A 15,130-nucleotide genomic window follows, 5' to 3' on the forward strand; every position below is an offset into this window, starting at 1 on the left:
ATCCTGCTAGGCTGGCATCCGTGATGGCTGCGATCTCTGTTGGGTCCGACAGTCGGATGCCACTGAGGAGTGCCACAGAGAACCACCATCTGAAAGACTGTTTGACTGAGTCTGAGTCTGGGAAGGGAATCTGCTTGTGGCTGGAGGACATGATCAGGTCCTGGTACAGTAGAAGCAGCCATTGAAGAGGGCGGGAGTGCCACCTGGACCACGGTGTGTACTCCATGCAGGCAATCATGGAGCTCAGGGCTTGTGAGAACAGCATGAGGTCTGCAGATCGATGGTGGAAGAGTGGGGGCAACTGTGAGTGAATTTTGTCCCTGCTTTCCTGGAGGGAAATGGAGTCCCATGCTGTGTTGAAAAGGGCCCCCAGATGTTGAAGGGATCAGGATGGATGGAGGTGACTCTTTTCGAAGTTGACCACAAACCCATGATCTTGCAGACATTGAAGAGGGTGTCTGACATCTTTCTGAGCTTGATGGAGGGAATGTGCCCTGATCAGCAGGTCATCCAGGAAAGGATGGATGTGCACCCCCTGTAGGCACAGGTGAGCTATGACTGCCACCATGACTTGGTGAAAACCCTGGGTGCTGATGACAAGCCAAACGGTAGAACTCTGTACTGAAAATGGCTGTCGTCGTTTGAGAACCTGAGGAACCTCCTGTGTTCTAGAGAGATGGGAATGTGGAGGTATACCTCTGAGAGGTCCACTGGTGACAGGTAGTTGTTTTGCTGAATGGCCTCTTTGATGGTGCATAAAGACTCCACCCTGAAATTCTTTTTTCTGATGAAGAGGTTCAGGTGTTTGAGATCCAATACAGCTCTCCAAGTGCCGTCCTTCTTCACAACGAGGACTAAGAGTGAGTAAATGCCTAGACATTCTTGTGTCGAGGGTACTTGTTCTATTGCCCATATCCAAAGTAGATGATGAATGGCTTGGGACATCCGGAGATGTTTGTCCAGTTTCTTAGAGTGGGCGGGGGGAGATTATTAAGTTATGAGGGGGGTGGAGGTGAGTTTGAGGGTGTAACCACTGGATATGGTGTCAATGACCCACTTGTCTTGGGTGGTAGACATCCAAGTGGGAGCAAACTCCAACAGCCTTCCGCTGAACACAACCAAGTCATTGATTGTGTGTGTTGGCATTATTGGAGGTGTATGGACAGGTCCCCTGCATTCTAGGTGGCGGGGGGCAGTCCTGTAATGCTGTCTCCACTGGGTCCTGCCTGAACCTTGTAGGAACGCTGGTCCCTGGGCTGGTTGGATGTACTGCCAAACAGCTGTCTGTTAGATTGAAAGGACTGGGCCGAGGTGCAAAAGGGTTTGAGAAAGTCATTGCATGTAGAAGGCATGACTTTTTTCTTGTCCTTGGTCTCTACGAATATCAGGTCCAGGGAAGGGCCGAAAAGGTTGGTGCCAGCAAAGGGGGAGGACACAAGGGCAAGTTGTGACTTGGCGCCCACATTCCAGCTCTTAAGCCAGAGGGATCCATGCTGGCGACCAAGGATCTAGAAACTTGTTGGATGCAATCTAGACTGGAATCAATCATAAAGGCTGCCGCTTTGGCAGAGTTTGGTCTTATCAGGAGGAACCAATGCAATCAACTCCTTAGCCCAGAGCACTGTGGCATGGGCAAAAATCAAATTGAATGTGGCCACCTTAATAACAGTGGCAGAGGATTCATGCACCTTTTTAAGGAAGAGAGAGTTTTTCCTGTCTTCGGGGATACACAGCTGCTCCTGGCCCTCCATGTTTAGGAGTGAGCCGGAGACCATTTCTGCCATTGGTAGGTCCACCCGAGGAACAGCTAGTAATGCGGACACATCCTGGGGAAGTGATTAGTATTTTTTTGGAAGATTACCTCCTGGCTTAGAAGAAGAGGGGCACTGCCATTCCGCACACATAGCTTTGTGGAATAAGGTCTGGAAGGGTACTGTAGTGTTGCGGGGTGGGGTGGGGAGATGGGAAAACATTTTAATACAACTGTTGGGTAGGGTCTGGACTCTCAGAGGGGGCAACATTGTTAATAGCTCTCTTAGCCTTAGATAGGAGTACCTCAAAATCTGCAGATGAGAAATGTCTTGAGGAGATGAGAATATGAGATCTCTTCCTCAGATCACTCTCCTTCCTCTCTGTTGTACCCTACAGGGTCAAGAGAGTGCCCATAGCCCGAGTGGGAAGAGTCCGAGTCCAAAGGTGGGTACCTAGGAACTTCTGTAGGGAGAAGCACAAGAACAGGCAGGATAGGAGGGCAAGTAGGTAGAGGAATAGTCAAGGGGAGGGGAAAAACAGGGATTAGGGGACCAGCAGGAGCCAGGGGGAAAGGCAGGGGCTGCTGTGGGGGAGGCAGGGTCAGCAAAGGTAGAGGCAAGTCAGGCACAGGACCAGGAAGGACTGGTTGGATGCCAGGAGAGGCCAGAGGAGCAGGTCTGACTGGTGGGTGCTTTCGACTTGGAGAGCCCTCAGAGGAGAAGGAAGAGCGGTGTACTCATCTCTTACATCTAGGATTGGGCATCCTAGGAGCAAATCAGCCCCGTTCCAAAGGGAGAGAAGCTTCTATGCATGGACTAGAGTCCAGGGAAGATGAAGAGAGATAGCCCTAATAAGGCCGACAAGGTGCTCGTGGGGGCAAGGCTGGGGCTCAGGGCAGCAGCGCAAGATCAGGAGGATTGGATGGCAGCAAGCACTCCAGCCGGAAAAAGTCGTGGAGCCATGCTGTAACATCAGGGGGCGAAGGGAGTTACCGGCCCCAATGAAGCGGGTTCACTTATGGGAATAGGCTGGTCTGTGGGAGTTGGGATGATGTCGGGTGGAGGTTGGTCGAGCAGGATGGAGTCTGCTGGGGTAGGAGGTAGTAATGGCTCGGGCAGGGGCTGCATTGCCAGCGGCACATGAGGCAACAGACTTTCCATCAACAGTGTGGAGGGAATGCCCCAGTCAGGCGAATCCCCCTCAGTCACTGCGCCCACAGGCAGTATGCCTGGAGATGCCAATAGATCACCCAAAGGGTGTTGGTCATCTCACTTGGGCTCCTTCGGTGAGACCCGGGAAGGTTTCGAGCACTTGCACACAGCCTTGATAAGAAGGAGTTTGCTCAGCCACACAGAGTTCAATTTCTTGGCAGAAGGACGGCATTTGACCTTTTGCTTGCTCTGTGGCTGCTTCTTGCAAAGTTTAGTCTTGTGCCTTGCCTTTTTAGAAGCCTTGGAGGGAGCCCCAGTAGAGGTCCCCATAGCAGGAGACAAAACGGCAGACATGGTGTTTTGAGTAGGAGATGCTCAACTGGCCCGCAATGGGAGAGAGGGAGCAACGAGCTCTGAGGGCTTGCCCTGAGAAAGTTGCGGGCCCTCAGAGAGGGAACCCCAGAGGAGTTCCTCGGCATAAGCGAGCTCCATGAAACCACCAAAGGCATGAAAGTAGAAAACTGAAACAGAAAGTCAATGAGCCGAATTGGAATGAAAAAAAGATAAATTGCAAAGGAATTTAGGAACACAAAAGGCTAAGGCAGCTCCCTTCCCACCCTTGCACAATCTAAGAAGGGAGAGGAGAGAAGGAGGAGGTGCAGAAAGCAAAGGCAAAGAGTAGAGGTGAGAATAGTAGGCCAAATCTAGAGAGCTCTTTCACAGGCCTGTGTGCTTGAGCAAGACAGGACTAGAACTGGGGCTATGGCGCCAGAGGCAGCAGGAAATCAATTTCACGTGATCCAGTCCTGTCTCGAGCATGCTCAGTACACAACCCTGTCTGATGAGCTTCAACACAGCGGGGGAGGTCTTCTGCAGGGTTCAACAAATTCCAGGTGCCAGCTCACCACAGCACCTGGAAATGTAAATGTGACACCTGCACCAGATTATAGATGGATGTAAGCAGGAGGCACAACCAAGGCAGGGGCAGGCTGCTCTTTCCTCCTCTTGCTTGTGTCTGTCCATCACCAGGTTCAGGCAGGGAAAGGAGGAGGAGGAGGAGGAGGAGGAGGAGGAGGAGGAGGAGGAGGAGGAGGAGGAGGAGGAGGAGGAGGAAACAACCTGCCTTCACCTTGCTTGCTGCCTTCTGCTCTGTTCCATCCATTGCCTGGTTCAGATGGGCAATGGATGGATGTGGGCAGGAGGAGGATGGAGCAAGCAAGGTGGGGATGAGCAAAGGTGGAAGCAAATAGGACAGAGAGTCCATCCCCCAAAAGAGTGGGGGGGGGGTTGCTTGAGCTGAGTGACAAGTCTTACCCCACCCCACCCCTCGCCCAGAGCAGAGGGTGTTGCTGGCCAGCCAGACACCACACACACACAAACCTAATGGAAACTTAATGGACTCATAAACTATTAGACTAATGGATGCACACAAAACTATAATTGAATGAAAACTATGAACTAATTAATGAACTATGGAGGGAGGGAGCAAGCAAGGAAGGAAGGGAAGGTTATCTCTTTAAATTAAATATCTACAATCCTGAAAGCTGGAAAATGAGTCTGGCTCCTAAATTTTGGGGTGCAGTGAGGAAGTAACTTGCCTATGGAGCAAGGGGTTGCTGGTTCGAATCCCCGCTGGTAAGTTTCCCACACTATGGGAAACACCTATATCGGGCAGCAGCAAAATAGGAAGATAAAACCACATGGCTCTGTGGTCGCCAGAAGTCGACTCTACTCGACACCGACTCGACAGCACAACTTTACCTTTATCCTAGATGCAGAGAAAATGTGTCAAGGCCTGCCATACAGTCCTCAAACCTCATGGCTACTTCCTGGCCACCATTATTCAAGGGCAACTTGGTAGTAACATAGGAGATCTATTTTACTACCTTTTCTCATACTGGCTAGTGTCTCACTTTGAAAGATGCATCAGATTTACACGAGCTTTCCTCACAGAAAAAGAGAATATATGTCTTTATTCTTAGACATATTTAAAATGGAAACAAAAGTTCTGCCTTAGGAAGTTTATTGGATAGCTTTCTTCTGAAGTCATACTCTTTATAGGGGCATTAAGTACCAGGAATATTATTATTATCATCATCATCATCATCATCATCATCATTATTATTATTATTATTAATGTAAGCCACTTCTAGCACACTTTTTGGGATGGAAAAGTAGTGTAAAAATCCCTTGAATAATTAACAAATGTAAGCTATCCCCTTCAACCAGAACTAAGGGAAAAGAGCATATGCAGTTCCAAGAACAAGATATTCTTATCATTTCTGTGTGCTCTGATGTATTTTGACAGGTACAAATAGGACATTGTTATTGAGCTGTCATGAGATCTAAAGCTTTGCCAGGTGTCTTTAGAAGTAGGGCCTCTTCAGCCAAGAACTCATCTCAAATGATTTAGCAGAACTTGACAACGGTGACAGTTTGGGGCCCTTAAATAATACTGACATTGTCCCATTAAATCACTGGCATGAACTCATATTAGTGCTTCAGATTACATTTGATTTCAAATGCAGTTTAGCCACAACTCAAGATCTGATCAGGACAAAATCCTATGGCTATTAGAGGAAGAAAGAGACAACACAATGATGGATGTCCTTTGACTTCAGTGCAAAGATGGATATAGATAGATCTAAGCAACCTGCCCCCCACATGTGTTCCTCTTGCTCTCTGGCAGCACAGACATATGTTAGCTCTTATGCTGACACAAAAAAGAAATGTGAGCACCCTGTCCATATTTTGGAATAGGGTACATGGGAGGCATTGATAGTAAGAGCAAAACCACACAAGACCCTAAATGCAAGGAGTCAGATACATTTCATTTAAAAATAAATAAATAAAAGTTCAGCTGGAAACATAAGTGCCAGATTCCTATCAATCATCCTTTCCCACCATTAGCTAGAATGGTGGAATGCAGGAGCAAGCTTATTTCTTGCTGTCACACCCAGCTCCAGTGCAGTAAATGGTGGTGCTAGGCAAAGGGAACCAAGGAGTCTGTGTACAACAGCAGATCTCCTAGTTGCTTAGACCAGCAATCATACTTGTCCCACAAGTCTTTATGAATCATATCATGAAGATATCAAGAAGCCAACTATTAGGAACTGTTTTTAGCCTACTTTCCAGTAGGCTTATGAAATCACCTGGCATTCCGTGTGTGTGTGTCCATCTGTGTGTGTGTTCCCCCCTATCAAATTCGCAATGCCTCAACCAATATTGGGTGCATTTGTAGGGACACAAAGGGACACCTCAGTGGTGTGGTTTGTGATGATGTAACCCACCCCAATTCAAGATGGCGGACATGTACACTTTTGAGGTGCAAGTGGGCTAATTTGTGAACTGCCTAACCAATTTGAACCAAATTTGCTACAGCTGTAGCTGTATACATAGAGCTCAATGTCACCTGCCCTGACCTAGCCTAATGATTCCAGGAAACTCCCCCCCCCCCTCCCGCAGTTCTCTCCTTTGCCCAGATTTGAGTATACCCAGGCATTTCAGGAGTTTATCATTCAAAGCCTGCTCAGGTGATGTCACCCACTGATATCTGATAGAATATTACATGCATGTAATATTTCCCCCTTATATTTCCATTAAGTAACAAAGCTAGATATTTACTTTTGAAGAAATGAAAACTGAAAATCCAGCAAAAGGGACTAGAATATCCCTGCATTGTATAACCTCTGGTCACATGGTAAGGTCAGGGTCAACATGCTCTGGCAACCTCTCAGCCATTCAGGAAAGCGATGTGCATGGTTAGAGGCTATGCATTACTACATGTGCAAGCTGCATACAGTTAAAGCAATGTAGTATATAGTATCCAGCACATAACTGTGACACATAGCTACTGGTGAGGAGGCATCCTGTTTGTTTGTTGTTGTTTTTTAAATGTAGACTACTTATTTATTTATATTCCACATTTCCTGCCAAAGACAGCCCAAGGTGGCTTGCAATAAAAAATCAAGAGCATCAATAAAATAAGCAAAACCCACTAACAGAAATAATAGAGGCAGTAATACAGGCAAACATCAGCAGAACCCAAAAAGAAAAACCAGCAGCCAAGCTACTTAAATATAACATCATCCACCAAAAGCACAATGAGAGAGCCATGTCTTCACCAAATGCCAAAAATAATGACAATTAGGAGCCATATAGGCTTCTGAGTGGAGGACGCTTCAGAGTTGTTGCCATAGCCAAAAGGCCCTGCTCATCACAGCTACTTTCTGCACATCAGACAGCAAAGGCATCTGGAGCAGTGCTAGAAAGTTTTTGGTACTTATCTACAAGGCTGATATATAACAAACAATAAGGTATATTAATAAGTTGTTCTAGTAAGAACTAATCAGCCTACTTTCCTTTCACTGTCCCTACAACTGGACTAAATTTTGGTCCAAATTGGTTAGGATTTTCACAAGTTAGCCCACTTGCACCTCAAAAGTATACATGTCCGCCATCTTGAGTTGGGGTGGGTTACATCATCACAAATCACACCATTGAGTTATCCCTTTGTGTCCCTACAATTGTACCCAATATTGGTTGAGGCATTGCGAATTTGATAGGGGGGAACACAAACACAGATGGACACACACAGAGAATGCCAGGTGATCTCATAAGCCTACTGGAAAGTAGGCTAAAAACAGTTCCTAATAATTAGCTTCTTGATATCTACATTACAGTATCCAAATACTGAGGAGCAAATGAGAAAGACAGATTTTACATCTTGTTCCCGGAAAGTAGGCAAGACTTGGACGTAAACAAGTTGTTCCTTTAGTCACCAACTGTCTTACAGCTTTTGACTCTTTCCCTCCAAGATTTGCATTAGTAAGCAGCTGATTAGGTAAGACGAGTCCCCGCCTCCAATCAATCCACTCTGTTCCGCACTGCATGGAGCAGGGCTGATTGTGTGGGAGTGCAGAGTATGCTCTCACCAGGCTTACCAGGATTGTCTCTAGGGGGAAGGCAGGGTTTGGGAAGCCTTCCCTCCCACCTGCCCAGTAGGTTGTGTGAATCGCCCCGATAGCTTCTCTCAAAGCTTCCTTCTTTCCCCTGCAGTAGGCCTGGCTCCCACAATGCCACAACCTAGCAGTTTATGCCTCTTCTATGCTATAGTGATTCCAGCTCAGGAATTTCAAGCTCTCTGCCTCTGACTGCCCCCAGTCAGCTTTCTCCTGCAGTCTGATTGTCTTTTCACAGTTCCAGCTCTGCTCCTGTCTCTGAGATCTCTCTTGAACTCTCTGACTTTTACTCCTCTCAGTCTTACTCCTACTGACTTCTCTGCTGCAGCCAAGCCTCCTTTTATTCACTTCTCCCCCTCCAATTTTCCCAAACCAATCAAAACAAACTCCATTTTTTAAAAAATATAGCTAATCAATTCTAACTCCCTTTCCCCTCTAAAACCAAACTGTAAAGTAGGAGCTGTAAACTTCTGACCCCTGCACAGCTTCTGAAACCAGAACACAGGGAGTAAACAATTACATGTACAATACAAAAGTCTGTAACACACAAAGAGGAGGTTCAGGCCTCATTCCTCCACAAAAACATTTAAGATGGTTGATATTGTAACAATGTGGAAGCAATACAATATTACTTGATTTTAAAATTTGTTAATCAAGGGGAGGTATCAGTAGATTTCACTTAAAATGGAAGGTAGAGCGCCTCATTGCTTTCAGTGGCTAACATCCTAACAAAGCACTTGCAGAAGGATGTTGCTCTAGGCTAGTGCAAAGTTGTTGCACCAGCTACTTGTGTTACATCTGGAGCTTGTGTTCCAAGCTCTACCTGCACTACTGCAAGTGTGCTTGTGCAACAGTTGTACACAGGAGTGTAGCTATAACTGAGTGAAAGCATTCAAAGAACCCGGGGCCCCCAGCTCTACCACTCCCCATTTTCTTCATTATCTCCCTCACTCTGGGGGGCCCACCAGAGAGAAGGGTGAACACGGCCCCCCTCTCCCCTAGCTACGCCCCTCATTGTACAACTTGAGGCCTGCGAGGGAGCTTTCCCCCAAGAGCACTGGAGTGCTATAGCACATTTCCAGAAGTCCATTTTTAACACAATTATGCAGTCTTCTTGCACTAGTACAACTTTGCTCATTACACAAGCATTTTGTTAGTCAAGATATCAGTCAAAGTTGTCAACAGAGCAGTTTGATTGCGCAGAATATTAAAAATGGGTTAATGACAGCAGATCTATTGACTTTTGGTATTTGTTTGAGAGAACAACGTTGAAGAGCTTACTCTTGAAATGTGACTGAGTTTTTTTAATGACTTCTCAGAGGCTGTTCGCACGAGCAGTCAAGCCCAGGCTTAGACAGCCAAGCCTGGTCTTGGCTGCTCATGAGAACTGCCAGGACCCATGTGGAGCCCGGCATCCCTGCAGTGCCAAACCCAGTGCTGAAGCCTGGCTTTTAGCCAAAGTCAAGGGCACAAACCCGCCTTCAACCCAGTTTCCGGGATTGTGTGTCAGCACAAGCTGCTTGCAGCTCACACTGACACAGAGCTGGGGGCCTAGAGCACTTGTCCCCTGGGGGAATCCCCCAATGCACCGCGCTTGCACTGTGGGATATCCAGAGGCCAGGATGCATCCTGGCTCTCTGGAGATGGATCATAGGGGAGGGCAGATGGTGCTCCCAGCAACATTCCTGCCATTGTCTGGGGGGAAGGTGAGTGAAGTGAAATCTCCCCCCCCAAACCCAACCACCCAGTCAGGTGAATTAACGCTACGAGTGATTGTGTTGTTTTTAAATTAATACAGGGATTAATGCCAGCAACTCTGTATGGTAAGCTATCTTTATGAAGATTCTGCAGTGCTTCCTTGCCTAAATCTGGAAGAAAAAAACCCATTTTAAACTGTTTTACCAGTGGTACTTAACACTGTCACATCTTGCTTAGACTTACATAAATACTCAGTATAACTACTAGAAACATTTAGAGCCAAATGCCAATTTTACACACTGCTTCTGGGATTATAATAGAATAAAAATTGGGGGAGAGGATATAATTAATAAATGAGATGGTTGGTTCTCCTTTACAGCTTGCCCTATTAAACAGTTTGTTGGGTTATCAAAAGGACATTGTTCATCCCAAACAAAGATCTAGTAGGAAAACAGTTGATTGCTGTTAATTGTGCGATTACCTTTAACTTGTGCTAATCAAAACCCTCATCAATGAAAGAATGACTTTCTGTAAAACCTGGTATATTGCATCAATGTTTAAGTTAATGGTATAATTCAACATATACCTTTTGAACAAATGTGGACCTCTTTTGTGTAATATATAAATGTAATAAAATAAAATAAAATAAAAAATATATGAATGCTAAATATCAATCAAATATTGAACAATATAAACCTTTTTCACTAGGAATTTAGTAATATATTTTTGAATAGCCATCGTTAAATTATATAGGTATGTTTAGTTTATTGATAAATTGAGGTCACTGTGTGAAACAAGATGCTGGATTAGATGGGCCTTGGGCCTGATCCAGCAGGGCTGTTCTTATAAGCTTGTATTGGTATATTGATGCAACATAAGATTTTTCTATAAAAGCAAAAAATAGGTTTAAGATTCCTGGTCTAGGAGATATGGCTAAAGTATTGTTGCCCTTCAGGAACAGTCCTATCTCCTTCTGCTCCATTTATCTGCATAGGGACATGTGCCGAGCAATATTCAATATTTTAAAAAATACATTAACAGTGTTTTTTAAAAACAGGGCAACCATATTTCTGTTCTAGCAAGCCTTTGAGCAGACCTGAGATAACTTGATGAATTTTTTTTTTTTTTAGTTGTTAAATTGTGAGTGGCAATTATGGATTAGTTTTGACTTAATGGATATTTTGATGTTTTACTGATATGGCTTTTATGGATATTATTGCAGGGCTTCTTTGTAGTTTTGTGCTTTTATGGTTTGTTCTGTGTCTTTTGTCCAAAGATCAAGTATCTGCTCAACCATATACGTAAAGGATGGCCTTAGGAGAATCAGTCTTTCAGCCTCAATTCCCCACTTGTCCAATGGGAAAAACAGTGACCTGGCAATGCAGTTGTGAGTGAACATGCAACATAGTGGATAACAGACAGTAACACCTGACAATACTCTTGAATATATTCAGTTTATTCTAGTATTGAGAGCCTCTCTGGACTACTTATTCATATCATTTTATGCCTGTTTTCACTGTCATGGCTTTCCCCAAAGAATCCCAGGAATGGTAGCTTGGTAATTTGGTTAGATTTTCCCCCGTACCCCAGAGAACATGGGGAGAGGGTGGGGGAGACTATGACATAAGCTTGTCATATAGGTACAATCCCTTAAAAGCCTTCTCTTTGCTGTCAAAGAATGGGTTTTGGAGAAAGGCTGACCACTTGAAAATGTAATGCTTCAGTTAGAATAACATCCAAGAACAGCTGCTTCAGGGATCAGCAGTTTGAGACTGCTAAATTGAGACTTGTTAGTGTTACAATACTGTAAAGTATTTCTACATGATGCCAGCATGTAACTTTAGTTAACTTAAGCTACTAAAGAGACAAACTTTTGTTGGCCCTGATCCCTCTGATTTGGTGCATGGGTAGTTCTTAGTTATACAGTCAGACAAAAATAGTGTCTGACTTAATCATTAGTAATAAATCTTTCTCCTTTACATCCCTTTAAAGCAGGGATCACCAGTGTGGGACCCAGGGTGGTGGGGAGTACAGTGGTCCAAGGGCTGAATATATCTTTCACTACACAACTTGATCCTGTGGTTAGGCTTCAGAATAATGTTGACCCCTGGCTAGTAGGAAGGGCTTCCCTTGGTACAGAGCACATAGCCTACAAAAGGAGGGGTATAAGAAAATGTGGTGAACTACCGGTTTTTCATTTTCTTTATGAGCAAAATCGTGAGTAAGCTTTATATCGCGCTTTGGTGATTATTTTGTGGCCCAGAGCTGCCAGTTGGTGATCCCTGCTCTAAAGATTCGAAGTAAATCCAAAGTACCATTGACAATTATCAATTTGGATCTTGGTCAGTGCTGGATTTAGGAACAAACTAAGGAAGCTACAGCTTAGGGCCTCATGTTATGATGGGCCTCTGAATAATTAAAAAAAAGACTAAATTTCAAGTTTTGCATAATGAATTTAAAGGTATTTCTAGTGCACTTAGGCTTATTGCAAGATAATGGATTTTGTTAGATTATTAGTTTCTCGTTGCGTCTTTGCCAAGTAGAAATAAAACTTTATTATTTCTATTTTCATTGTTCATTTTGTTAGAACTTTTTGTGTGTGTGTAATGCTATGAGGCCTTTTAAATTTGACATGGCCCAGCATGTCATAATTTAGCCCTGATCTTGATATGTGCACCATCAGTTCCTTTAAGCCATATATAAGAGTACTCTATGAACTTTGAAATACCTAATGTGGAAGATAAAGCTTACAGCACCCTGAAATGGCACAGGAAAGCAACAGCCAATAAAGAGCCCTCCCCCAGCCCTGGGGTGGGGGGGAAGCTTGGTTGGGAAAAATTCATTTGGATGAACCCCAAGAAGCTGAACATAACAATACCAACTTCTTTAAAAATAGTCTCAATGTTTAAGACTGCAGAGTTATATCCACACTATCAAGTAAGCTCTATCAAACTTGGTGGATTTTATTTCTGAGCAACATGCACAAGATCAGGCTGCGTCTGTGCTAACTGCCCAGTCACAGAGGTCATGCTGAATCAGCTGGAGTTCCAGGATGCTTTTGCTAATGAATACTTCAACACTTATTTTAATCAGAACAGAAGCAAGGCTTAAAGTACAAAGGGGGTTTTGGGGTTGTTGTTGTTGTTGTTTTTAAGTGGCGAATGAATATTGATTTGGCAACAAGGACCCAAGGACTGCCCCGACTCTCTCACATATGTCTCTTCTAACCAGCAACTTATTAAGAAAATCGAGGGTGGGGGGCGGGAAGATAAAAACAGAAGGCGGTGTTCGATATGTTAGCAGTGCTGGGCGGGCGGGGGATGAGCAAGGGACGTCCGGGCTGTAAACAGCATTGGCTGAAGGGTGGCCACCGTGCTTTGCAGAGCCGAAAAAGCTGATCCGGTGTGATTAGTGAACAAATGGCCTGCAGTAAAACCCCATCTGGCACATCCGCCTGATTAATAGCCCAACAGGCACAAGCATGAAATGCGGACAACATGACAGCCGTCTCCGTCAATAAAACCAGCGTGCTCCGTTCGGAGCGGAAAGTGAGGGACTGGGACAACCCATCAGGAAGAAGAGAGGCGGCAGCAGCAGCATCAGTTAATATGCAGTCAGTGCAAAGTAGCATAGAAAAGCCTTCGGATATACTAGAAAGAGAATTAGTGTAGCTAGACAGATGGCACAAGGAAGTATCTAGAGACCGGCTGGTCGCCTCTACCTGGGAGCAGCTCTGCAGATCGGCTCTGGTACTCTTGTGGCTTCTCCCCGGCTGCTCCAACTGCCCATTTATTTGATCCCCGCCGTCCCTAATGACGTTGCCCACTCAGGGCAAGTCGGGGGAGGAGGAGGAGGTGAATTTCCTTAAGGTGGATCTCTTAAAGCTGCAGCTGACCGTTAACACCCCCCCCTCCCTGCCTGCCCCCATGTTTTAATGGTGTTGGTCCTGATCTTGTTCAGCGTTCAGTTTCTCTCCTTCTGAAAACAAGCTGTTTCCCTCCCAAATAATTTAAAAAGATAACAAGGGAAGACTAGGGAAGTAAAGTTTGATTAATATGTTTCAACTCCAAAAAAGTATATTTCTACCTACTGGGTAACGTAAAGCTGGAAAATTAAATAAAATAAAGAACTAGGGTGATATTCATTAATGGGAAGTGTCTGCCACTGAACACTGATGCACTGTGCTGTTTGCTTTCAAATGATAAATTGAAACAGCAATGGAGTGTGGGTGTGAGTGTGGTTTTTTGTGATGTATCACAGAATGGAGATGGCAAGCACAGCGATGCACATATAAATTGCAGTTGTAAACAGTTCTTGTAAACAATCCCAAACACTGCTGATATATGAAGGATCCTCTTTAAAACTGCAGGTACCAAATTTCTATTTTCAGTTCTGTTCCCCTACAATTTTAAGTTGCTAGCTGTTGTGGCTGCAGGTAGAAATTTGAAAACATGAGAGTCTCCAAAGAGTAAAAGAATGAAAAACATCAGTCACAAAGCCCCACACTGGAAAACAATAATATTTAAGTTCTGATTGTATCTATCTAGCCCACCTTTTAACCCACTTACTTTAAGGAAAGTCAGCTTATGAGATCACCTGCCATTCTCTGTGTCTGTGTATGGGTGGGTGTTTCCCCCACCATCACAATATGAACCAAATGGGGTACAGCTGTAGCAACACATAGGGATGCTTCAGTGGCATAGTTTGTGATATCATCCACCCCAATTCAAGATGCTGGACGTGAAAATGTTTGAGGCGCAGGTGGACTAAGTAGTGGATCATCTAACCAATTTGAACCAAATTTGGTACAGTTGTAGGGACACATAGGGACACCTCAGGCCTAGTTTGTGATGATGTCACCCACTCCAATTCAAGATGGCAGAGATGTAAATGTTTGCGGTGCACGTAGGCTTACTTGTGAACCCCTGAACCGCTTTGAACCAAATTTGCCATAGTTGTAGTGAGTGACACACAGGGACACCTCAATGGCATAGTTTGTAATGATGTCATCCACCCTAATTCAAGATGACAGGTGTGTGAACGTTTAAGGCTGAAGTGGGCTAACTTGTGAAGGTAGTGATTATCAATCAAGATTACAGTGAAAGAAAGTAGGCAGATTAGTTCTTACCAGATCAACTTATTTTGTTTTAGATTACCCCAGGAGCTATGGTGATCTAGCATATCCCTGTCTTCATGGCTAAGCATCTTTTAAAGGTCTACAGTCAAGGCAATGAAGGCTAGGGTGCCCTCAGAGCATCCACTCAGGCCTGTCTCGTAACAACTCTCAAACATATCCACATGGCAAGTGTCAAGGCTGGGTTGTGGGCAGCAATCACCAGGAAGTCCAGAGTCTGAGTCCAGAGTCAGAACCAGAGGACAAGCTGAGAACCAGGATTGAGGAATTAAACAAGCGTGCAGGACCAAAGTCAGGAGTCAAAGCTGAGAAGCAAGCTAGGAGTCAGAACAGAGGAACCAAACTGGCAATCAGGACCAAGAAACAAGCTAGGGCCAAAGCCAGAAACTGAGGAGTCAAACCACGAGCAACACCCAGGGGCGGAGCAAGGTTGG

General features: G+C 44.9%; 1 protein-coding gene across 1 annotated transcript in view; it reads right to left on the reverse strand.

The window, feature by feature from the left end:
• The window catches only part of LDB3 (LIM domain binding 3), a 249,056-nt gene extending 235,684 nt beyond the window's left edge, over positions 1-13,372 (reverse strand). Inside the window, exon 1 of the mRNA XM_053309389.1 lies at positions 13,284-13,372. The gene's annotated coding sequence lies outside the window, so the exon portion shown is untranslated. The remainder of the gene's footprint in view (positions 1-13,283) is intronic.
• Positions 13,373-15,130: the final 1,758 nt, after the last annotated feature.

The sequence above is a fragment of the Hemicordylus capensis genome, chromosome 3, assembly GCF_027244095.1.
Source record: "Hemicordylus capensis ecotype Gifberg chromosome 3, rHemCap1.1.pri, whole genome shotgun sequence".
NCBI lineage: Eukaryota > Metazoa > Chordata > Lepidosauria > Squamata > Cordylidae > Hemicordylus > Hemicordylus capensis.